Genomic DNA, 25,894 nt, shown 5'->3' on the forward strand with positions numbered 1-25,894 from the left:
GTGGACATCGTCTTGGGAGTCAGCTCCCTCCCTAGTGCAGCAACATCAATGCTCAGGCTCCTACAAAAGCCCACCCTTCTAAGTATTTGAGCCATACTTGGAAAAGGAAGGCAAGTGGTTGACTTGTCTTTGAAAATTATTTGGAAATAATTTTTTGATCCTCACAGACTGAATTTTTAAAGAAAGTTGTCAATCCCTGTTTTACAAAAGTGAGTTGGTAGCATTTGCAGAGAGATAAAAAGGCAAATGCAAATCCATTCAAGACCACCATGTTCATTGGCCATGCATGATCAGACACAGTTGGGAAACCTGGTGAAGCACAGTCAAACACTCATTGCAGGACTTGTCAGGGCACTTGATATGCCAGTGGAGGTGGCTCTCTAAGAGATGCCACAGAGGCCATCTGTGGGGCTAGAAGCACTGCACTGGGTCTCACTAGCTCAAGAGAATGCCCATCTCTAAACCTCAGTTCACACCACTTCGACACCCCCAACGTACAAGGTTCCTTTTCCAGCCACCTCACCCTACCTGCCCCACGGGGCCAGCCCCAATCTTCTTCCTAGCTTTCCCCAGGAAGACTTCCCTGAGCACTCGAAGGCACAGTGCTGTCCCCCTTGGAAACCTATTCTGAATACCTGGCACTTAATCTTATGAAGGTGTTTTATCCTTTATGCATTTTTTGGTCATAAAGTCTTTTTAAATGAATAGACTATTTTTCAGAGTAGTTTTAGGGTCATAGCAACTCTATGCATTTTTCGTAACACTTGCCCACTGTACAAAGCCCAGAGTCACTACAAATAGCAGGTGCTAAAAAAGTTGTTGCCTGATAGATATCAAATCAGGAAGTGACACAAATCTGAGTGTAATACAAAGTCACTTATTTATGAGCAGGGAGTGTGTGTTTATAAGCCGTCATGTCAGCTTTAAGAATGGAAGTCAAATGGACAGTGGAGACCACCCATCCTGCCCCTTCTGGACATGTGTCCAGCAGAGTCGGTGTGCCACCCACTGACCGGGGTGGGGGCACCACAGGGACAACTCCCCAGCGAGTGGTGTCATGAGGCTCCAGAGCTCTCATGGTTCTAAGACAGAAGGAACAGCTTGGAGGGAGGGCTGAGATGCTGAGATGCCCCATCTCTAGAGATGAACATTTCTAGAACCCATGGTTTATAGCCCGTGCAAACACTGGCCAGACCAGTGTGTTCTGCTTTCCCTCCGATTATTTTAAAAAACACCCCAGCGAGGCTGGGAATCCCACATTGACCCTAGACTCCTGCCTCCATTTCCATCACATATCATAAACCAGTTCTGCCAACATGAGAGCGTCACTGAACAAGGGCGCGAGTCTTGAAGGGGTCTGTTCTTAGTCATGATGATATTGACTACCACGGACTGGGTGCTTGTGATGCTCCAAGCTCCTTTTACAAGCTCTACATACATACATCATCTCATTTCATCCTTGAACAGCTCTGCCTGTGGTCCCCATGTTGCAGATGCAGAAATGGAAGCTCAGAGAGACGAAGCTAGTGAGAGGCAGAGCAAGGTTCAAACTCAGCTCTTTCTCCTGCCCCCAAGCCCAAAAAGTCTAACCACTGTGCTCTGTGGCCTCCCCTCCGATGAAAGGCACACAAACAGGAGACAGGAAAACTAACAGCAGGAAGGATGGGGTTGGTGGGTGTGGAAAAGAGGCACAAGGAAAGGGAGAAGAAGGAGAGAGAGCACGAGGACAAGAGGAAGTTGAGGTCTTGTCCTCAACCTTGAGGTGCACATGGGATCTGGCTGCAGGTCCAGGAGGTCTTTGCCAAGTGGGAATGAAGCAGGAAAGTTGCTGGGGACCACGGGAGAAACAAACCACAAAATATGCAGAAGCCATTTCCTCTCTCGAGGAAGATAAACAATAGATTCATAAACAAATTTTACAAAGCTGCCCAACTATTTATAGCATTCTGGTAGGAACTTATATCCTTTGTGAGCATAAAGCTAATCCCCCCAAAAATGGTTAAGTTATTCTGAGGAGAGCAAAGGTAGGAAAAGGGGAGAGGGGAGGAATATACTCCTTGCCGGTCCATCACCTGCTAGCCCTGTGACTGCAGTCAGTTACGTGTCCTTTCTGAGCCTTGGTTCATTCTTCTGTGAACAAGGAATAGTAATTCCTGTCCCACGAGGCTATGGTAGAAAAGAAAGAAAACAGACCTTCTGGCAATATGGCAGATCAGATACCCTACTTGACCTTCCCAACTGAAACAACTAACATGCTGTTTAAAATTTGAAATATAAAGATTATATACACACTGCTGAACTGGTATAAATGGAAGGATTCTTCAAAGACCAAAACCAAAACCAAAAGCAGGAACTTTGGGATGTAAGCTAGCAGCAAAGCTGGCTTTTGCCCTGAGGGTTCCTGCCAAACCCTACAGATTCTAAGTTTCCCATGAGAGCTGCACAGTGTTCAGGAAAGAGGAGAAAAAGCTTAGTTCCTTCATAAAATTGGGACTTCAAAAGGCTCCACCCTCAATGAATGAGAAATAGACCCCCAACACAAAAGGAGACCACAAGGAAACCTGACCTTGGGCTGGGTAGAAATCTGAACCCATAAGCTGGATCTCACACAGATTTGCAGTTTGAATTCATGCTACTTATGTAGCCAGAAAAGCTTTGGGTAGAAAATGAATTTAAAGTGATTTGTGATTGGGAGTGCCCCCAGACAACTAGCAGAAGTTAATGCAAAACGTCTCTGGAAAAATTAACTTCAAGCCATACCTCAAATAGTTCACAAAGGTAAAGTTCTAAGGAAAATGAACAGCTCAAAGAAAATAACAACAAGAAGGAAACAAGGCATTATGAGTACTAGTCAGCAGAAGCAACAGACGGCAGAATCAGACCTGCAAAGATTTCAGATTCTCAATTACCAGACATGAAATTCTACAATTTCTAAATAGCAACTTCAATATGTTAAAGAAATTAAGAAGTTTGCAAATATAAGCAAGAAATAGGAGAAAATCACCAAGCAGATTTAAAAAATAATGGACCAGAACTTCTAGAAATGATAAATAAAGAAGCTGAAAGGAAAAAATTTCAGTGGATGGATTAAACAGCATTTGAAACACAGAATAAATTAAATGGAAGACAGGTTTGAAGAAATTATTCAGAGTTCAGCACAGAGGGACAAAGAGGTGAGGAATATGGAATAGAGGTTACGAGATACAGAGAACAGAATGAGAAGATCCACCATACGTCTAACTGGAGTTCCAAAAGGAGCTATTAGAAAGAATGGGAAAGAGTCAATGTTCAAAGAATGAAGGGTGAGAATCCTCCAGAACTGTTGAAAGACACTCATCTTTAGCTCTAGGAATCCCAATGAAACCCAAACAGGATAAAGACAGAGAAACTGACACCTAGTTACATGAGAGAGAAGTGGCAGAACACCAAAGAAAGCAGCAACATCTTTAATGTAACTAGAGGGAAATGCCAGGTCACTTATAAAGGAAGACCGACAGCCAACTTCTCAACAGCAACATTCAGAGCCAGAGGTAGTGGAATAATGGTTTCAGTGACCGAAGAGAAAATATCCAGGAAAGCTACCTTTCAAAATTGAGAGCAAAAGACAGTTTCAAGCCAACAAAAACCAAACCAAACCAAAGCAAAAACAACTTGAAAGTTTACCACCAACAGACTCTCGCTAAAGGATAATGCTAAAGGGGTTTATTTTAGGCAGAAGGAAAATGATCTCCAATTCGTGAAAGAATGGTGAGAAAAGATATTGATAAGAATGTGGATACAAACACATCATATAAAACACTGATGTCTAAATTGTAAGGAAAAAAACAGGATAGAATGAAAACACAAGATAGCAATTGTATATAAATTGGGAGAGGTAGTGGTTAGAATTAAACCAGTTTATGGTTCTTGTATTTTGGGGGAGGCAGGTAAACACATTGATTAATTTTAGACTTTGTTAAGTATGCCTGTTAAAATAGATGGGCTAAATATTGAAAGAACAGATACAGAGCACATAACTTCCAAATAAGAAGATAGAAGATGGAATGAGGAGGGAAAAACATCTCAACCAAAAAGAAGGAGCAGAAAAAAAACAAATATAAAGATGGTTGAAATGAATCCCAATTCATCAGTAAGATACACCTGTTCTAACCAAACAGCATTGACTTAAAATATACAAAATTTTATACATAAGCAAAATTTTTGGCACTACAAGGAGAAATGCACAAATCCAATGGGAGATTTTTAACATGTCTCTCAATAATGTGTTATTGAGAAGATTAGTCAGACAAAAACAGACAAGGACATATTATAGATGATTTGAACAGCACAATGAACTAGCTTATTTTAATGATCATATATAGAAAACTACTATATATCTAATAATTAGAGAGTAACACTTTTTCAAGCACTCATGAAACATTTAAGAAAAAAGTTGAAAAGATAAAATATTTAAAAGGAGCACACAGAAATGGTTCAATGCTTATTTCAAACTCTCTCCAAGGATCCATACTTATTTTATCTTAAAAAAGATAAAGACCCTGTCTTTCTTGTTCACTGATGTATCTCCAGAGTCTAGTACAGTGACTGTCACAAAGGGGGCTCTTAATATGTCCTGAAGAATGAGTGGCGAACAAAGGATTCTCTGTTGAGGATGGTACAGGCTGAGTGAGCACTGAGGACCAACACTGGAGGTGATGAAGCCCTTTCCAACATGGAGGGGACAAGAGGACAAGGTGAGTGGTGCCAGTCTCCAGGGAGAATTTATACAAAAAAGAAAAACAGAGTCACGACAGCCATCTCCAAATCCAAAGAGAGAGTCATGTGGAAGAGTCTTTGAAAGCCCAGTCTTTGCGGGTCCATGTGGCAGAGCAGAGGAGAGAAGATAGAAATTGCAGGGAGGAAGAATTTGTCCCAATATTAGGAAGAATCTTCTAACAATTCATTGCTCAGCATTGGCCGGGAATTGGCCTGGCTTATCCTCTAAGGCCCTTTATGACCCTGTGTGGGACAGGAGACTGTCCAGGACGTCCTGAGAGTCCCAGACCATGAGTGGACCATCCTTCCAATTCTATCCCGTCCCAGAGATTCCTTCACCCAAAATTCCCTGGATACCCGATCCCTAAAAAATCTGCCCAAGGTCCCAGATTCAGGAGGTGGTGGAGGAATAATGAGAGCTTCAGTCCCCAGAAACTCAATCCAATGTCCTTTCTGCTCCACCATCGGCCTCTCCATTAGCCGAAATGAGCACGTTTTGCCCCATTAGGCTGACATGTACTTTTTCAGTCTACCCATGTCCCAGTAAACCCCATTTTTCCAGCATATGGCAAGGGATTACAAAAGCATAGAGAATTAGTTCAAATGAAAATGCCGAAACTTTCCAGGAAAAGGGAAGCAAGCTCACCTTGGCCTCCGCAGCAGATGGTTGAGTTGGGGGCCTGGCTCTGGGGGCTTCTCCTGCGGCTGGCCAGTCATGCTGCTCTCATGCTGCTGGGCAGGTGGGAAGAGGAGGCCTAGTTCTGTGGGAAAAAGAGAAAGAAAGGTCACTTCTTCATCGTTTGCTCCCAGCTCTCCATCACCAGCCTGCCAAGGACACTATCCAGAAGCCGCGGGAGCTCGCGAGGCTGGCCTCAGCCACTCTCATGTCATTGGGGAGCAGACAGGCACAGGACGAATGTTTCCCACGCCTTCCAATGTGCCAGGCAGGGCTCTAAGGAACGGGGCTACAAAGATGAATCAGATGCAGTCCCTGCTCTCAAGCAACAGCCTAGCAAGAGAGAGAGAGAGAGACATACACATGTTTCACTACAAGATAATTTGGTAAGTGCTGTGATTTCCCCAAGTTCATTCAACAGCCTACCTGTCCCACAGGGAGCAGAGGCAGCTTACAAGTGCTACAGCACAGGGCTTCTCAAGCTCTTTGTTATGAAGGACCAGTTCTTTGTTTTTGTTTTAATTTCCGATCCATCACGGATGAATACTTTTATAAAATATAAGAAAAGGAACAGGTAGAAAAATGAAATGACAAAAATATTCATACAGAGTACAAGCCTACTTCTTAATGATTCAACAGCTTAGTCTGTCAAATCGGCATGAGAGTTTCTAAGCACTTCCTCTCAATTTCTGTACTGATCTCGTGGACCGGTAAACAGCTTGCAGACCAGCACCATTCCACAAACCACAGCTGAGAAGCATTGCTATAGGAAACGTTTTTAAAGAGTGCAACCTTCCTGAGATGTCTGGCTGAGCTCTTGGTTCAGAGAGGGTGGCTGGAAATAAAAATGATGTCAAATTCACCCTCTGGACTATAGTTCAGACTGTTCAGAGAGTCTCTCTCCAAGAAGGAGAGTTACAGCAGGGACTTTGGGAAAGTGTGGCGGTGGAGTGTCTGAGGTGGTGGCACCAACACACTGGGTTCATGGGAACCTGGTCAGAAGTTGTGCCTGGAGCCCTGTCCTGCTCTACCTTGAACTTCCAACTGTAACTATGGCAACCCCAGCCGAAGCTACTGCCTGGAATGGGAAGAACAAAAGTGTCATCTATTAAAATGGACTGGGACGTTTCAAAAAATAAATCATTTCCAAAATGTCAAGAGGGCTGCTGGTGTTCATTCCTACCATTTAATGTTATAAAAATGATGTTTTTTAAATTGAGAAATCTTTTGTCTGTGACAGCCAGCTCCCAAAAAAGCCTTTAAATGCCTATTGCCTTAATACTTGAGGGAGAGATTACAAGTCATTTTCCCCCATTTGAATGCTTAAGAGAAAGTGCTCATTCCTCTAAACTCTCAGCTTTTATGTAGTTCTTATTTTAAACTTTAGAAGAAGATATCTCTGTAGAAGAAAAACTTCCCTTTTCAAAGTCTTTTTTTTTTTTTTTAATGCGTACACACATACACTCTCACTCGCTGCTTCAAATGCTAAGTCATTTGCAATTTGGGAGTTTGTTGCTCATGAAATTCTAGCGATAAGCACATCATAAACATTCCTATAGCAAGGGAATGCTTTGGAAGCGATGTCTGTGATGTTACAAAGATTGTCTATCATTATCTCTGAATGTTGGCGAAGTGAAGGTTATGGGAATAACTATTTATGTATAAATAAGTCAACAGAGTAACTGACAACTTCAATAGCAGATCTTACCAAGAAGCTAAACCATGGCACGAGGTGGGAAGCAGGAATGGACTTCCCTCAGTTTCCATGAGTGTTTCATCCTTATTCTCAACATGGGAAAATAACTCTCCAGGCTCCCCGACAGGAGCAATAGTCCTTGGAATCACTCATGGGCAAGATTAAGCTTAGACCACACAGCCAACTTTTATATATCAGGTGCTGGGCTAGATTCTAGTGTTCTCAATATGGGTTCTTCTTCAAAGAGACCCAATGGAGACATATAAACAGGCAATTACAATCCCCCTTTCCTGCAAGAAGAGTATACTGGCTGGAGTTAAGGTAAAGGAAATGAAGTTAACTAGCTCAATCCATCTATCCAACCATCCATTGGTCCATCCATTGTTGACTGAGTGCCTAGTATATAGCAGGCAAGTGCAAAGCACTAGGCATACAACAGTTGAGACCAATGTGGTCCCTGCCTTCATGGAGCTTATCCTCTAGTGGGGAAACCAACATTAATAAATTAGAAATAACTATAATAGCGGTGCTCTGAAGAAGTATGATTACTGCCATAACAGCATATGTCAGGGGTAGATCTAGCGCAGGAAAGGGTCAGTGGTGCTTTCCTAAAGAATTAGTCTTTAATCTGAGCCCTAAGAATAAATTAGTGAAACAAAATAGGGTGGGGGCAGGAGGAAAAAGACAGAAAGAAAAGGTGTTGCCAGCACAATGAATAGGTTGTGCAAAGTTCCTGTGACGGAAGGAACATGGCACATTCTAGCTATGAAAGGAGGCTCTTAATAAGGACTGAATCGGTTCTTGACTCACATCATGCTTCCATTGTGATGGTATTCAGACCATGCATTATAGATGTGCAGGTTTTTCCAAAAGTGCCCAAGAAGTTACTTAAGGCGAGCCAGGAAAGTAAGGTGCATGTCAGCTAATTCTCCCTCTTCCTAAGCTGGCACGAGGCATCCAACACAGGGGCCACCTTATCCTCCCTCCCATTTTATAGCAAGTTTTGGGACTCATCTATTTTTCTCTTCAACAGTGGTAACTTGGCCAAATCCAATTTGACCAGTGGTGAAAATTAGTTGGTCAGGGCTGACACAGACTGACAGTGGATGTGGGTTTGGGGATGTGAACAAGCGTTCTATTATTAAATGATTGCTGGAGAAGCCTCGTGGTGAATGTTATTCGACGGAAGCTCACACAATTTCATGCACAGAACGTGAGCTTTGGGGCCAAGCAGACCTGGGTTCAAATCTGGTTCCGCCCCTCACTGGCCATTTGGCCTGGTTCTTTCATAAAATGGAGTTAGCAGTGCCTTCCTTGCTGCGAGATCAGCAAGAGCACAGGTCCTACACTGAGCACATTTCCTGGCTCCCAACTGGCCCTGGATAAGTGTCAGCATTACTATCACACAGCAGTGTGTGGGGACAGCCATGATCCTCCCTCAACGTGAAAGTCAACAGGAATCCATGAAACAATTTCCCAGCTGGTACTGGGGCAGGGGTGCCGGGGTCCCGATGACTCAGTTTCTTGGTGTGTGACCTCATGGGTCCCCTGCCACTGTGCTGAGAGTTCCCAGCGGGAAGTCCCACTGCACCAGGGCTAACAGGCACTGAGTCTCACCTCGGCGGCCCCAGGCCCACCCTCTCCGGATGCCACCCCGGGACGTACAGGGAGCTCCACCCAGGGGCTCTGGGCCAGCAGCCAGCAGACTTGGGTTCTAGTTCCACCACTAACGGCTGGGGTTCCCTTGGACAAACAGCCGAGTTCCAGAAGGGAGAGGAGATGGAATAGCTACCACATCCTGAAGGCTTAAACACAGGCCAGGCCTGGTGCTGGGCCTTCCCAAGAAGCACCCGAATAGTCACAACAGTCCTGCGGGGTCACTGTTGGTATCACCATGTTACAAGTGAGGAAACTGAGGCCTGCTGGTTTGTCCCAGACCGCAGAACTAAGTGACGGAACCAGAACGGGAAGCCGGAAAGCCCTTCCTCTCTACCACGGCACTGCCTTACGGGGATGGATATCTTACTTAGGTCTTTCCCACACGACCAGTGAGGACGCAGCCCTGGAAGGCTCTGTGATTTTCCAGGGACCCACAGGCAGCAAGCCACCAGGCAAGGCCGGACTCTGCCCCATGCCCCACACGGCTGTCTGGGTCTCAGTTTCCCTTCTGCACACAGTGGTGACTAATGATGCCTTACAGACCACACTGCTGTTAGAGTTAAGGGGAGAATGAAGATTTAAGAGTCTTGGGAGGGAAAAATTAATATAGAGACATGAACACTTTCAATGGGTATTGAGAGGCTCAAACCAAAGAGGAAGGGTTCCTGTCAGCCACAGAGCAGTTGAAACGAAAACTGGACCAGGAGCAGGGCAGACAGCGGAGGGGAGGAGACACAGGAGACAAACTGTGGAGCTTCTGAAATGGGAAGCAGGACCCAATGAAGTGTAAAGAATTCCCTCCATGCCACCCACAATAAATTAGAAATTGGCACAGATTTTTAAAAGAAGGAAAAGCAGGAGGGGGAGGAGAAGAAATTGAGGAGGAGGAGGAGCAGGAATTAAATCTGTAGATTTAATCTAAGAACACCTAAGAAACAGGGTGGAGAGTAATCAATGCAATGAGAAATCTTAGACTCCAGTCACGTGGGGGCCACTCATTCTGTCAAACAAGTTCTCCTGCACAGAGATGATGGTGACACGGAAGAAGATCTAATTTTCAAGTGAGACACATTCTATCAACAGATGGGGAGGCCTGGCAGCTTTTCCAATGTGGTGAAAACTCCCATTCTCTCTCCAACCATCTCTCCTCTTCTGTAGATGCCCCACTCTTACCTCCATGGAGGTTGAGAAAAGAATAATTTATAGGCACTAGAAGAGGGCATTCCTGCTCAGACCATTATGAGAGATAGGTGGCCACTTCATCAGGTCTTCATGCACCTGGTTATTCCAGAACACAGAAGCTGGGGTATTCGCCCAATATCACAGCAGCTCAAACACTGAGAGCATATCAGACAGACTTATCATAGGCTGACAATGGATGGCAGACCACCATCCACTCTCCAACCTCCTCAGGCCTCCTATTCCCTTGCTCACAGCTCCAGTCAGCTTGTCTTTCAGGTCTTCACACACTGCAAGCTCTTTCTTACCCCAGAACTTTTGCACATGCTGGTCCCTCTGACTGGGATGCTCTTCTCCTAGCTCCGCCCTCATTAACGTCTAGTTAGCTTTCAAATACAGCTTCAGTGAGACTTCTTTGACTCTCCAGAAACGCAAGTGTGCAACAGCACTTATCACAGTTGCAATTAATTAATTACGTGATTAACAAGGGGGCCTCCTCAGTCAGACCGTACGCTCTCTGAGGGCATGAGCAAGTGTCTGCTTTTTGCACCATCGTGTCCCATGGGTGAGCACAGCAGTTATCAGTCTTGTTTGCACATCAAAATCACCTGGGGAGCTTTAAAAAACACAGACGCTTGGGGTTCACCAAAACCCATTAGACAATAGTGCTTAAAGCTGGCCAGGTGTTGTGACATGTGGCCAAGGCTGAGAACCTAAGGAGGCCATGGTTGCTGGGCTTCTGTCCTAGAGCAATCTTGAAGTGGCCCAGGGAGTTACAGTAGGACCTTGCTCCCTTTGCTTGTGGATACAATGCATCGTTTAAACGTTGTTTTCTACCCCAGAGATTAAATTTGAGGAAATTCCGGAAGAGGGAAACAAAATCCTCATTGTTAGAGAGGAATACTATTCCTTTCATGAAGCACTCCCAGGATAACCCCCTCCCCGACACTCCTCTGCCCGCTAACCCTGGTTTATCACCTTTATCCTCAGAGCCACAGGATTAACCTGATGTGTTCCTGAAATACACTTAAATATTTGGGGGGATAACCCCTAATTTTAAAAATTAAATCAGGCCCAGCTATACTATCCTGTAGAGTGCAAAACTTCACATTAAATTTTATTAAAACAGAAGAATTCAAAGCCAGTTCGTGCCGGGACAGGTCCCCCAGGCCAGCCCCAAGCCACAGGTAGAGGTGCTTTGCAGTAACTTGCCCATGGGGGCACTGGGGTGGGGGAGCTCCCATGGGTCATCTGCGCTGATCTGGCCTTTCCAGGGCAAGCTGAGAACAAGCTGTCCCTATCCTCTCAGTTCCCCTTACTAAAGGGGAGGGAGTAAGTGCTATGTGCTAAATGTTCTGGCCCTCCCCCACCAATTCATATGTTGAAATCCTAACCCCCAAAGGTGATGTTATTAGTAGGTGGGGGCTCTGGGAGGTGCTTAGGTCGTGAGGGTGGAGGTCTCATGAAAGGGATTAGTGCCCTTATCAAAGAGATCCTGCTAGCTCCCTCACCCCTTCTGCCACGTGAGGACACAGTGAGAAAGTATCAGCAATGCACCGGGAAGAAACGGCCCTCACAGAATGCGACCATGCTGGCATGTTGATCTGGGACATCCAGCCTCCAGAACGGTGTGAAATAAATTTCTGTTGTTTATAAGCCATCCTCTGTGGTTTTTCGTTATGGGCTGAGACAGTAAGATGTGTGAAAAAAATCTAACCTCTTAAACACACTCAAAGTAACAACTCCAATCCTCTGATGGGTTTCACCAGCCCAACAAAAGCACTGTTTGACCGAGTCCTAAGTCCCATGTCCCTGTGAGAAGTAGACCATCACTTAACCCAGTGCAGGGCAAGCTCTCCTGAATATAGCTCTAGTGCCCATAGGGACCACCTGGGGAAGTTAAGAATGAAGCTTCACCTTGCACCCACTACGTTGGTAATAATAAAATAATAACAAGTGTTGGTGAGGATGTGGAGAAATTGGAACCCTTCTGCACTGCTGGCAGGAATGGAAAATGGTGCAGCTGCTTTAGAAAATAGTGTGGCAGTTCCTTAGAGTTATCAATGACCCAGTAACCCTACTCCTAGGTGTAAACCCAAAAGAACTGAAAACAGGTACTCCAACAAAAACTCGTTCACACATGTTCAAAGAAGCTCTCTTGGGCTTCCCTGGTGGCGCAGTGGTTGAGAATCTGCAGGGGACACGGGTTCGAGCCCTGGTCTGGGAAGATCCCACATGCCGCGGAGCAACTGGGCCCGTGAGCCACAACTACTGAGCCTGCGCGTCTGGAGCCTGTGCTCCGCAACAAGAGAGGCCGCGATAGTGAGAGGCCCGCGCACCGCGATGAAGAGTGGCCCCCTCTTGCCACAACTAGAGGAAGCCCTCGCACAGAAACGAAGACCCAACACAGCCAAAATAAATAAATAAATAAATAAATAATAATTAAAGGTGCTAATAATTAAAAAAAAAAAAAGAAGCTCTATTAACAATAGCCACAAAAGTGGAAACGACCCAAACGTCCATCAACTGGCTAACAGATAAATCTGGTATCTACATACAATGGAATATTATTCAGCCATAAAAAGAATGAAGTTCTGATACATGCGACAACATGGATGACCCTCGAAAACATTAAGTGAAAAGAGTCAGACACAAAAGGTCACATATGGAATGATTCCTTTTATCTGAAATACCCAGAAGGTAGGTAAGTCCATGGAGATATCAAGCAGACCAGTGGTTGCCAGGGGCTGGGGCTTGTAGGAGAATGAGGGGTGACTGCTTAATGGGTATGGGGTTTCCTTTTGGGGTGATGAAAATGCCTTGGAACTAGACAGAGGTGATGGCTGCACAACATTGAGAATGCACTAAATGCCACTGACCTCTATACTTTAAAATGGTCAGTGGTTAATTTTATGCTATGTGAATTTTACCTCAATTAAAAACAACAATAAACAAAGCTTCCAGGGCCCCACCGTGAGAGGCTCTGACTCAGTAGGTGTGGGCTGGGCCCAGGGATCTGCTTTTCCAAAGAACATCTGAGTGATTCTGACATGGGGGTCTCAGGCATGGCCTAAACGTAAGGGCTGATGTGTGTAAGTGATGCCTTTACTTTAGATGAATCAGTAACACCTGCTGCTATTTCCTGAGTGCCCAGTATGGGCCAGGCAGGCACTGGGCTTGGTGCTTTCAAATACAGTGTCTCAGAATCATACTGCAAGTTGGGAATGATCACTGTTTTGTTTTGTTTTATAGTTGAGGAGACTGAGGCTCAGAGAGGTTAAGTAAGTTGCCCAGGGCACACAGCTGAGTAACAGCGGATTCATACCAATATCTGTCTGATTCGACAGACCATATTTTCCCCATCACCCTATACTACACCACTGTGTCTTTTAACAAGCCCTTCCAGGCAGCAGAAATGTCATTTTTGTGTTTATATGCTCTTTAGGTTAGAGACTTAGGTCATTTTACTAAAACTGTGGTCCTTGGTATCTCCTGGGAATTCACTAGCAATGCAGACTCTCAGTCCTCACCCCAGGTTTGCTGAATCAGACTCTGCTCTCCCCAGATGACTTGTGTGACACTAAAGTGTGAGCCGCACAGGTTTCTCTAGAGCTGTGCTATCCAATATGGTAGCCACTAGCCTATTTAAATGGCTATTTAAATTAAAACTAATGGGGACGTCCCTGGCAGTCCAGTGGTTAAGACTTCGCCTTCCAATGCAGGGGGTGTGGGTTCAATCCCTGGTCGGGGAGCTAAGATCCCACATGCCTCGGGGCCAAAAAACCAAAACATAAAACAGAGGCAATATTGTAACAAATTCAATAAAGACTAAAAAAATGGTCCACATAAAAACAATCTTAAAAAAAATTAAAATTAATTAAAATGAAATAAACTTAAAAACTCAGTTCTTCAGTTGTACCAGCCACATCTAAAGTGCGCCACAGCCATATGTGGCAAGTGGCTACCACTGGGCAGCACAAAATAGAATATTTCCATCAGTGCTGTGCTAGAGCAGGCTATCTTGAACTTGGCACCATTGACATTTGGGGCTAGATAATTCTTTGTTGCAGGGGTGGGTGTGGCGAGGCTTCCAGCACATGGTAGAGTAGTAGTTTGCAACCTGGGATGATTTCGTCCCTCAAGGGAATGGCAATGTCTGTAGACATTTTTTGGTTGTCATAGCTGGGAGGTTCTGCTGGCATCATATGGGTAGAGGCCAGGGATGCTCCTAAACATCTTACATCCTACAGTGCACAGGACAGCACAACAAAGAATTATCCGGTCCAAAGTGTCAGTGGTGCCGAGGTGAGAAGCGTCCAGCTAGAGTAATCAAAAATACATGGCCATTCTCAGTAAAACTGGAGGCAGGAGACTCACGACACCAAAGTGCCCACCCCCCTCCTTTGCCAAATTCAGAACCGGAGAAGAGTATCTATTTTTGCCAAGAATGCAGAGTAAGAAGTCCTGGTTTCCAGAATAATCGACGAACTCATTACTAAAATGAGGTCCCTACACTTCAAATCCCAAGGGCTGGGAAATGAAGAGGTTAATATTTGATGTTTGGAATGTGTGATAAATTCCACAAGAAACCACAATCTGCCTATCGGTCAGGTGTGGACACATCATTCGTTCGTTCATGTATCTATTTACTTAAAAGTATTTATTGAGCACCTACCATATGTCAGGTACTCTTCCAGCATTCAAAGCAGAGCAGCCAATAAAACAAACCAGGTCCCTGCCCTTGTGGAGCTGGCATCCTAGTGGAGGAGACCAACAGGACCCAAGTAAACAAATACACCAGCAGTGAAATGGGTATGATCAGTGCTACGAAGGGGAGGGGTGCAGAGGAGTGATGGGGGATGGGTATCTGAGGTCACCTATCTGAAGTGTCCTGGGGCAACTGAAAAGGTGTCATCTGGCAGAGACCTGAATGAACTGAGATTGTACCAGGTAATTCGAGGAGGGACAAGAGTGCCAAAGCAGAGGGAACAGCGGCTGCTGACTCCTTTGGCGAAACAAGCTTTCTGGAGCTGGAAAAGGCTGGCATGTGAGGTTGGCAAGGCAGGAACGGGCCAGGTCACGGGGATAGGAACCCACTGGAGGGCTCTGAGCAGAGGAGAGATGGGGCTTGATCAGCTTTTCACATAGAGAACAAACTATAGGAGGATAAGAGTGGAAAAGGCCAGACCGGTGACGAGGCTGCTACAGTCTTCCAGGCAAGAGATGGTGATGGCTTATTATTAGTTAATTAATTAATGAAATCATTAATATTAATACTAGCTCTCTACTTGGCCAATGTTATTAATACTCTATCTCAGATATATTACAGGTAGACTCAGCATCATGTTCAAGCTACTTCTATGGAGAAATGCATTCTGAGTTCCAAATGACCAACTTGAAACCTTTTCCATCCACCTGGGTTTTAAGTCGGGGACAGTGTGACCTGGGAGAAGACAGCAAGAAAGGGAGTTGGGGGGTTAGGGGATTTTAGCAGGAGGAAAAAGGGTGTATGCCCCCAAATCCCCCTTTCTCTAGAACCATCAGAGGTGTCTGAGAGGGGCCTTCCAATTCTCCCAAGGGTTGTTGGGTAGCAGATGGGTGAGAACCAGCAATTCCGCTACAGGCAGAACAGAAGGGAAAGGACCAGATCTTCCGGAAGGACAGCACTGCAGCTGTGAGCGAAGGAGGGTGTGGAGTCTTTTCCAAAAGCAAGGGAGTCTCTACTTCTGGGGTTTCTGAGGTTCTAGGGCATCACAGGGTCAGGACAACAGTCACAGAATCGGCAGATTTAGGGCAGAAGAACCCAGCTGTGCCGGTTACTAACTGCACAGCGCTGAGAGTGCTGCCATTGATCCCCGTGAGCCTCTGTAAAAGGAAACAACACCCCTGCCTCTCAGAGTGGTATTGAGGGGTCAAGTCAGATGGTGCCCGCGCCGAGAATGATGACCACTTCCGGTCCACGTGCCGAGGTCTGGGCACGCCCATCTTCTGGAGCAGGTGCAGAACCCACCATCCTCCACAGCATGAGGTTCTGTGCTATACACATGCCCAGGTAGTTCAGCTTTACACATAAAAAGGTGCTTCCCTTTCATTAATTCCTTTATTCAACACACATTCACTGGGTCTTAGCGCCGGGCATGGAAGACATAGAGCGTAAGATGCAGCCTTTACACCCCAAAAACATGGGCAGAGGGGGTGGTTGGAGACAGGAGAACAGGTTTCTCTGATTCTCCTTTTCCCTCAGGGCCTGGTGACCACTGTCCAGGTAGTTTTCATGCCTTTAGACTAGAGCCACCAGCCTGCTGGGGCCTTGTCTACCAGCAGCCTGCAGTGCCAACCTTGGGTGGCAGTGCCCTCTCTCTTCTCCAGACTGGCAGGCCGTCCTGGTCGTTTCTGCTGGAGCAGAAAAGGATGGTGAGGAAAAGGCAGGGCTGGCTAGGCAGAGGGAAACCGGGAGAAGCGCTGGCCTTCAGCAAGGCCTTCCTTCCAGCCCTATTTCCTGCCCCCAGTGGACACGGCTCCAGATGGGTCAGGGGCCTCTCTGACCCCCAGCTCACCTAGGGTGCAGCATCTCTCTGGCGTTTCCCAAGAAACGTCTTCAGGAGAAGGCCCCAGCTCTGAGTCATCTGCAGCAGAGATGAGACCTTGTAAAAATAACTCCAAGTATGAGGCTCCTCCTGTATTCACATTATTCACGATACAAAGAACAAAAAAGCAGGGCAGGAAGCAGAGGAGGAAAAGTGTCGTTCCCATCAGTTTTCTTCACATGACAAGCAGCCAGGGACTCACTTGCTGAGCCCCACTGCGCTCTCTCTCCGCGGAGCGGATTACATAAGCCGGCGAGAGGGGCTTCTTGGCAGCCTTCTGACTCTGCCACCCACCCGTCTTCATCTCTCAACTCCAAATCCGAGGCTGGCTGCCTCGGATAGTTCTCATGTCAACATGATGGAGCAACTAGGTTTGCTCCCATAGGGCACTCAGGAAAGGCCTTGGGGAGGTGAAAGTTGAGCTGAGGCCCAGATGACCAACAAGTGAAAATCTGAGTGGGAGGACACTGGACATTCAACAGGGACAGTTGAAGCAATGGCCCCGAGGCAGGGATCGGTGTGCACACGGCAGGCACAGTGGGTGGGGCAGAGCAGAGGAGTGGTGGGGGGGGGGCAGGGGGTTCCCGACATGTAGGGTAGTGGTTCTCAGCCTGCAGTGATTTCGTCCTCCAGAGGATATCTGACAATGTCCGGAGACATAGCTGGTTGTCACAGCTGGGGACGTGCTATTGGCATCCGGTGGGTAGAGGCCAGGGATGCCGCTAAACATTTTTGAATGCACAGGTCAGTCCCCCTCAACAGAGAATTATCGGGCTCAAACGTCAATAGTGCTGAGGCCGAGAAGCCCTGGTTTAGGGTCTCTCAAGTCACTGTAAGGAGTCCATGTGCACACAGATGCACACACAGGACTAACCAGTGCCTGTGGCTGCTGGACTGTGGTCCTTAAACATGCGCGTCCATCACGTGCACGTCCAGGGTATGTGTGTTGAGATGAAAGAGAGGATGCTAGGACCAGCTCTCAGAACACAGGAGCCAGGGCGGAGGCAAAGAGCTGGGATAAGGTTCCTCCAACCTAATTGGGAGCTAAGAGGGAGGTCCTGGAACAAGGACAGAGGAGGTCGAATACAGGGAGGCATGGAGGCTATGGGCAAGCAGACGGAGGCCACGGGGAGCTGTTTTCAAGCAGATGATGTCCCTTGAGAGTCAAGACAGGGCCCTGGGTGAGGGGAGAGGGGCCACCCTGTCCTAGTGAAGGGGCTAAGAGCTGGAGAATGCAATGGGTCTGATGAGTGCAGAGGGCACAGGCTGAGCCAGTGTGTAGACAGCCCAGGACTCAAGAACAAAATCACCAGAAGAAACAGCCAAGGGCTGAAGAGAAGGGACTCAGGTGGGCAGGACATGGGTGGAGGGTCCCCAAACCCAACCACTCGATACCTGGAAGAGGCAAATGAGGAACCCAGAGGGGCCTGGACAATTAGGGGCATTTGGGTATGATCCTGAATTTGGTTACAACTACAGAATGGGTTGTTCTCTGCTCCGTTGGGGGCAGGGGCACCTGGAGGTCAGGCCACCGGGCTGGTGGTCCAACACAGAGAGCACTTTAGGGTGCAAGTGATTTCATTTCTCCCCAAAGTCAAGTAAGCCCACTGGGGAGAGGCCGAGATGACCAATGCCTGTGACACGCAGTTAACCCCAGGCGCGCCTCTCCTCCTCACCCTATTGATAATCTGGATGATTCATTCGGAGAGGCTGGTCCCGCCTCAGCGGAAAGAGAATCTAGATGAGGTTCTCATCACTTAGAAATGAGAAGAATTTCTCAGTGGAGAAGCAGGCTGGAACCCTTCCATAGTCGCTATGTAAAGAAGCCTTTCTAATTTGGGGGAGGGTAAGCAGGACAGGCTGCCTCAGAGGGACTTGTTCCGACAGAATTGCTGGTGGCATCCCTGGGTCCGTGTCTATGCCCACAAGCAGGCAGACGCCCTCATTACCACTCTCACTCAGCGCTGACTCCCTTCCTCTATAGTTTTAAAATAACATTTATTCTTCTCCACCTAGAAAGCATGCTCACTGTAAAAGTTTTAAACATACACAAGAGAAAAAGAAAAGCCACTCATAATCCCATCGTTTTGTGAGAATATTTCCTTTTTTTTTGCTAAACTTTTAAAATACGATGGTTGAGATCATATTGTATATGTAGTTTTCTATTCCGTTTCTAATGTAGGCATATGGCCATGTTATTAAACTATTAGCTTTAATCATTGAACTAATCCACTGAAAATATGGTATAGTCTCTAATGTTATGAGAGGCAGAGCCCAGATCCTCTGAGGACTTATTTCACCTAATGCAGGTATTTTAAGGGACCCCTGAGCATTGAATACAGGAGTTGTCCCCATATTCTGAGCACTTACTACATGTGTCAGGTACTCGGCCTCCTACCGTGTCAGGTGGCAGTGGAGATTAGATGTGGGGATGGCTTAATACCATACTGTCACATGCAATATGCATTCCCTTTCTCCAGACTTGGGACCTGTACACTTCACTTGGTTGAGGGTCATACCCCATCCCACTCTTCTCACAGAAAAACTACGGACTCCTCACTCAGTTAAGGGGCAGCTGTAGGTCCCGTCTTGGCACAGGGAATGGAGAAGAACCTGGGTTAGGTCCTGAGACGCAAGGAAAAATAGGCAATGGAAAAGCTCTGGAATGGTCATCAGGTGTAGGTATCGGTAGTGGTTGGTCAACCACAGCCTGCAGGCCAGCCAACCACCTGTTTATATAAATAAAGCTTTCCTGAAACACAGCCACACCTATTCATGTCAATATTGTCTATGGCTGCTTTTGGCCACAATAAGCAGAGTTGAGCAGTTGTGACAGAGACCACATGGCCCGCAAGCCTAAAATATTTACTACTTGGCTCTTTAAGACAAAGTTTGCTGACCCCTGTGTTTGGAGGCCAGCCGTCCTCCAAAATCTGTGTTCCCCCTCATTTAGCTGAGAGTTGTCACTGAGAGGCAGCTGCCTAGCCCAGAGCTACACCTCCCAGCTCCTCCCATGGCAAAGTGGGACCCATGACTAGAGCTCACCAATGAAATGTGGGCTAAGAGGTCTCTGTCATTTTGGGGCCAAGATTGTTAAGAAGTGGGTGAGCCTTCACCACCTTGTTTTTTCCCTTCCACCTGAACACAGGGTACTCCTAGGCCCTGTAGCAGTGTTTCTCAACCTTCTTTCATCACTGTTGCCCTTGTAAGGAGCATTTTCAGATACTTTTTTCCTAGGTGCTTTCTTCCACCTAGGAAATTTTAATACACTGTATATCTGTTTATGTACCAAATGTATATCTGTGATTTATGTATTAAAATGAGACTTTTTTTGGCCCCAAGAACTAATTTTGCCCCCCTAAGTGTGATACTGCCCCAGTTGAGAATGTATCCTCTAAGGTAGAGCACAGTCACAAGATGGAAGGTGCCTGGGTCCCTGAATTACTTTGTGGAAGAACGCCAGTCATGCCAGGACAGCTGCATTTGACTGTTAGAGCTGCAAGAAATAACTTCAATCATGGTAAGCCCCTGAGAACTGGGAGATGATTATGGCAGCTACCATTGCCTTAACAGTGTTAGAACAAGATCTAAAAAAAAGTATGAATTGGATAGACATGTTTATAATACAAGGAACTTCTAAATCGTAAAAGAGGTAAATTTAGGATTAAAAACACCTACTTTAGATGGTGGACAACAAAGTAACTGCATTCACTTATATTCTTTCCATCTAGACACATCATCACCAAGATGAGTGAAATAATTTTTTTAAAGATATAATTTCAAACAATGAAGGGAACAGGTAAGGGCTACTGGAAAAGAGGTTGGGACAACTTTGTGGAAAAGAGACAGAGTATGAAAGATTAGAAACTGATGAGGCAGCCACAGGGAGCCTGACCCTGGAGTAGGCACAGATATTATGAGAGTCCATCAGCCTGGCAGAATGGCCAAGAGGCTCATGACTCAGAGCTGCCAAGGCAGCAGAGGGCAGGAATCAAATGTGAGGCTGAAAAGGTGGAGGGGCAGGGGAGGCGGGGATTATATAAAATCTGAAGTCAGAAGAGTTGAGCCATTGGTACTCATGGGGCAGCCAGGTATCTACTCTCCCAAGCATTAAAAACAAAAAGGAATTTCCTTCTCTGAAGAAACTGAATGGACCCAAAGAAAAGATGAGATCCAGGAAGCAGCAGAACTAACCTAGTATAACAGTACAGGAAAATCCCAAATGTCAATTGTGTAGCAGGCCTAGACAGCAACCAGGTCAAATTTGAGGAGGATAGAGAACTCTGGGGGGAAGGGAGAACATATAAAATACCCAATTGGCTAGAGAGTTTGGGAGGAAAAAAAATGAGGATATGATAATAGCAATTGGTGGGGGGGAAAAAGGAAGGCAATGACATACCCTTGGAAAAATATAAAGCCACATATATAAAGGAAATACATATTATGGACTCCAAAGAGGACAACAGTTCAGGCATCAGGGTCACAGACTTAAACGCCTTCAGGGTCAGGTAAATAAGTAAATGAACACAGCAGGCGAGGAGTTTGAGCACATGCATACACTGTATGAGTAGTAGGGACTGCAGCAAACTGGAGTAGGAAAGCCCATTCTAAAGGGGGCAGCCTCCGGCAGAGTGTTGCCATATGGAACATCAGACCAGATCTTACAGCCTTTAAAACAATGTCCCAAACTCTGAATCTGTTAGGAAAACTCTCCCTATTTTAAAATGTTGGCTGAAACTTTTTTTAAAAATCACTAGGCAAACCAAACAAGTATGCCCGAGGGTAGACTGTCAATTCACAACTTGTTTCTACATTCACAGTCACATAAGCCCTAGCTGCTGATTTTTCAGTCTTTAGAGTCAACCTACAGACACAGCACAGGTTTTACTGGCAGTTACAAAGTAAAAATGTTAAGTGTTATCACCCTCAACAATGTAAAAGTAAAAACAGAGATGACAGAAATTGGAAAGTTGGAAGGCAGTTGGGGTAAGGGCACTAATACCTTCATCTTACTGATCAAGGGAGTCGAGATACTGTTGTTAACAAGCAAGAAATATGATAGTAAAAATATTACATATAAAGCTAACCAAGTAGAGGAACTATAAATAACGATACAACTATACTGTGAGGATGTGGGGAGGGGAGGTAGGAGGGTGGTATAAGTGAGCTACATCGTCATCTATCATAACAGGAAGTAAGCAGATAATTTCTAAAATAGGAGTAAAACAAAAGCACATTATTGTTAAATATGGAGATAAATGTCAGAAAAAAATAATTGAAAGAGTTAAGAGAGGTTGTCTCAAGGGAGAGTGACAAGTTAGGGAGGGAAGAGGCCAAGAGACTGTTATTTTTATCATAGATTCTTCTGAATGTGTGCTCCCCGTCAAAAAAAAAAACAAAACCCCAAAACCCTTTTGTAAGAAAATGGAACAGATCGATTCATGGGCTGATAACTGGGCTAGATAACTAAGCCTGCAAGGTTGACTCTTGGTAATACTATAGATGGCACTCAAAAAGGTTTAAATGGAAATAATTTAATGAATGGACCAGTTACAGAGGTGTAGGAAGGGTTAAGGGAACCAACAAGATATGGTGCGGCACCCAGAGGCTGAAACCAGCAAGAAGCCTTGATCACCCCTAAGTTAGAAGGGAAAGGGGAGGGAACAACTGTTCCTGGAGCCCAGTGATTCTCCAGCACTGGGAGAGGGGCTGCAGATGGAAAAGAAGCCATTGCCAGAAATCAGGGGGATTAATACTCCAACCTCTCTCTCCTCCTGTTCTTGTATCTCCTGCTGGTGTCTCCTACTGGCCAAACCCAGTGAAACCAGAAGGTAAAATAAAGGAGCCCAGCTGATGTAATCCATAGGGGCCAGCCTCCCCAGACACAGCATGGCAGAAATAGATCTGGTGGGGGGGGGGGCAGATGGAGAATAAACAGCACACATTCTCACACTCTCCATTACCTATCTGAGAGTTAAAAAATGGATTAGATAAACCACACATTTGTCCCAGAGTGGTAATTTCAACCTTGTCTAGTTCAGCAGCAGAACTAAGGGAATGCCAGGAAGAGGTGATAAAAAATGTATAATTTCCCCCAATTTTAATTAGCAAATAGAGATGGATGACTTCCATATGTAGGCCCTTTAGTCACTGAGGAGAACCAAGATATATGAAACAAGAATCCCATCCATGCGACAAAAGGAAAGTGAGCCAGACACACACAGAAAGGTAACCATACAATGTGGTAGGACGGGCACACAATGAAAATAGCCACACTTGCCTCCAGGGCCCAAACCAGGAGGCAACACACCTTCCCAGGCTTTCCTTGAAGGGTGAGTGGAATTAGACGGGAGATGGCAGCGTGCAAGACATGTTTGGGGGCAGTGAGTAGGTCTGCTGGTCACAGGACGAGTGAGACACAGGCTGGTCAGCAGGCTGGGGCAGCACAGTGGAGGGATCCAAAATGCCAAGCTCAGGAGCTGGAACTTTACCTTTAGAACAGGATGCTGCCCCAAATTTCAGATCAGGTGACATGCCTGAAGCAGTAAGGGAATTACATGGGTGGGAAATGAACCAGTGTCAAAGCGAGGGAAGGTGGGGATACACACAAGGAAGGGACTTGCTCCTAGTAGGTGTTAATATCTGTGGAAGGATGAGAGGCTGGTAGGGATGGAAGGAGGGTGGATGTATATAGGTAAGCACCTAGCTTGTCTTTTAAGACTTGACTACATAGTCATCTCCTCTGTAAAATTTTTCTTGACCAAACCCTGCCTTTTCTTGGTAGTGGGAATATTAAGCCCCAACTATGCTAGCGTTAAACACTTCACTGAACTCTCATATGTCCTGCTATTACTGTATGAATCACTTGAATGCAAGGATGGTGACCTACTCATCTTTACATCCCCAGGCCCTAGCTCAGGGCCTGACCCATAATAAGTGCTCAAAAATAAGTGATCCACTGGATGGGACAGGTGGTTGGATGGATGGATGGATGGAAGGATGGATGGATGGATGGATGGATGGATGGGTGGGTGGGTGGATGGATGGATGGGTGGATGGATGGATGGATGGATGGAAGGATGGATGGATGGATGGATGGATGGATGGGTGGGTGGGTGGATGGATGGATGGGTGGATGGATGGATGGATGGATGGATGGATGGATGGATGGGTGGATGGATGGATGGATGGATGGACGGATGGGTGGGGGATGGATGGGGTGATAGGGGCCTACAGTTGGATGGCAACAGTACAAATGAATGAAAGAACAGAATCAATAGGCTCTGGCACCTGGATGCTTCCCAGAGTGTGATGCCTGATGCCTGCCTCTTTTGGAAAGTGGGAGATTATAACATAATTGCTTTATCACTCTGCAAATATTCCCCAGCTTGTGAGGGCATGTTTGGTTATTAACAGATCATGCAACAAATTAGACACAGGAAACAAACCATGACAATAGAAAGGCGGGTGAGGCCCAGGGCAAGAACCAGCGACCAAAGCGCCCTCTCACATACTATTTAGGAGGATGGGGTCAGACATGTTGGCCTGCTTTACTTGAAAGGTCTGGTCACCCATTCTTTAAAGTCCATCTCAAGAGGATGACAAGGAGCAAGCATCCCTTTCCACAGGGCTGTTTCCCCATCACATACCAACATCCCATCCATTATCACGAGCTTGTTTTTAATTAATGGCCTTGGCAAAACCCACAGAAACCAAAACAGTGCTCTTGCATTGGTTTCAGAATAACACCAGCTGTTGGAATTAAACAGCCAGGCTGGTAGCCTAATGATGAATAAGAACAACTTCCTTCAAAAAAGTACCATCAGTAGGCAAGGGATTTTGGGGTCCCTGGAAAATAAAACTCACCACTTTCAATCAGATGGGACAGCTGCCCTAAATACCATAATCCTATTGACCAGTTATATAAGTACAACATCTCTTACATCAATGGACCAAAAATTGATTTTGAGATTCTAGCTAGACTCTTTTAGACATTTAAGAATTGCTTGATACCACAAAATGACTGCAAGTAAGGGAAGGGGGTGAAATGTGATAAGGACTTGGTACCACCAAGACAGAGATGAGTGGTGGCTAATTATCTACCTTTCCCTCATCCAGGTAGGAAGAGAGAATATGTTTGCTGTTTCCTAGTCCCAGAGTGAGGATGCCCAATGGCTCCCTGCATCCGTACCACCCTATGCACATCCCAAAGTGATTTCACCAACAAATCTTCCAAGAATGCAGAGGACTAGCTGGGGCAGGTTCCTTTATTACTATTTTACAGATGGGAAAATTAAAACACATACATCTGTGTAAGCAACTTGCTCCAGGGTCTCAGAGAGGAGTCACTGGCCCAGCCTGGTCTAGAACACTGGTCTCCTGATGACTTGAATGCAAGGACAGTGACTTACTCATTTTTGGATCCCCTAATCCTAGCAGAGAGCCTGGTCCTGGCCCATAATATGTGTTTAATAAATGTTTACTGAATAGAAGACTCCCAGGGCCAAACTATTACATTAACTTCTCTCTGGACTTGATTTCTTTATGTGTAAAATGGGAATAATAATATTCTTCTCATACGCTTAATGTGAGGATCAAATGTATTCATACAAGTAAAGCTTTTATAGCACTGTCTGGCACGTGGTTGGTACTCTTTAATATTAGCTATTACTATTATTGTCGATATTGTAACTGCTATGAAGAAAAGAAAATAAAGCAATATGAGAGAGAATAGCACGATGGGGCAGGGGTGTGCTACCTTAACTAGGGTTGTGGGGAAGGGCTTTCTGAGAATGCCACATTGGAGCAAGACCTAAATGAAGACAAGGAGTCAACCGTACCAGATCTGGGGGAGGGCAGGTCAGGCGGAGGGCATGGCAGGGGCAAAGGCTTGGAGATGGGAGTGAACTTGGTGTGTCTGAGGAGCAGAAGGAAGTAGCAGTTTTGTAAGGACCACAATCCAGCTTGTTACGGTTTTTACATCCCAATTCCTATCCCTAATTTTTAGGAGTCAATGTAGAATTATACATCTGAATAGCCATCCCATAGTAGACAGCGTCTTAAAGGCCTATCCCTAATTTTTAGGAGTCAATGTAGAATTATACATCTGAATAGCCACCCCATAGTAGACAGACAGCATCTTAAAGGCCACTCTGAAGGTTTGGTCAAAGTATCTCAAATAGGTCTGAAGAACTCACTTTGCTGAAAGTTTAAGAAAATCCCTTCAGCACCGTTCACACATTTCTGAAACAGATCTTATTTCTAGCCCATGGACTAATGGCTGGGGAAAATGAGGCTCCAAGTCCCCTCAATCCTGGAAGTCCCCAGCTTACGCTCTGAATG

At 45.7% G+C, this 25,894-nt stretch overlaps 1 protein-coding gene across 16 annotated transcripts in view; it reads right to left on the reverse strand.

Moving 5' to 3' along the window:
- The window catches only part of TRERF1 (transcriptional regulating factor 1), a 197,977-nt gene that overhangs the window by 58,081 nt on the left and 114,002 nt on the right, over nucleotides 1–25,894 (reverse strand). For 15 of the 16 annotated variants that reach the window (XM_082345955.1, XM_082345950.1, XM_082345956.1 and 12 more), the window contains one exon: nucleotides 5,402–5,516. The gene's annotated coding sequence lies outside the window, so the exon portion shown is untranslated. Of the gene's footprint in view, nucleotides 1–2,072; nucleotides 2,167–5,401; nucleotides 5,517–25,894 lie in introns of all 16 variants that reach the window. The other variant, XM_082345953.1, reaches the window with a different exon arrangement.

This window comes from Balaenoptera borealis (assembly GCF_965194805.1).
Source record: "Balaenoptera borealis genome assembly, chromosome: 12".
NCBI lineage: Eukaryota > Metazoa > Chordata > Mammalia > Artiodactyla > Balaenopteridae > Balaenoptera > Balaenoptera borealis.